Below are 599 nucleotides of genomic sequence, written 5' to 3' on the forward strand. Positions count from 1 at the left end.
TTTTAATTTGTATTGATCCTGTAGTTATGTTATGTTTTAGCCCAGAGACAAATCTAGTTAACTTCTTATGAATAATGTTTTTAAAGATGGTATTTTGAGATGTTTTCTATGAAAATAAATAAATAAATGTCAGTAGTACCGCTTTTTGTGTTTCAATGTTAGTAATGGATATAAATGGTAGATAAATAAGAGCACAACACATCATTTTAGAAAAAATAACAAAAGTTAAAATTAGTGACATTAATACGTTTATTACTAAACGAATATCTCGGTCGTCCCTGCAATAAACCTTCTTTAAACACTTTATTAGCATAAACAATAAGGGCTAGGCCAATACATAAAATAACAAATGGTTTATATACCGTAGCTGTACAGAGCTGATGCATGCTAATTAGCAGAGATTACTTATACAATATACTGGTACATGAATTTAGGAATTCTGAATTTAGGCCAACAGTACCAGACAAAATAAAATAAATAATAATAATAATAATAATAATAATAATAATAATATAATACAATGATAATAATACTACTACAACTACTACTACTACTACTACTAATAATAATAATAATCGTCCTATAATGTGCATAAACCT

The 599-nt window shown here is 26.2% G+C and overlaps 1 protein-coding gene across 1 annotated transcript in view; it reads right to left on the minus strand.

The window, feature by feature from the left end:
- Positions 1 to 599, minus strand: part of LOC117114691 — a 5,031-nt gene that overhangs the window by 3,334 nt on the left and 1,098 nt on the right. The window lies entirely within an intron of this gene.

The sequence above is a fragment of the Anneissia japonica genome, unplaced genomic scaffold, assembly GCF_011630105.1.
Source record: "Anneissia japonica isolate Jap-2015-1 unplaced genomic scaffold, ASM1163010v1 scaffold284703_len17954_cov125, whole genome shotgun sequence".
Taxonomy (NCBI): Eukaryota; Metazoa; Echinodermata; class Crinoidea; order Comatulida; family Comatulidae; genus Anneissia; species Anneissia japonica.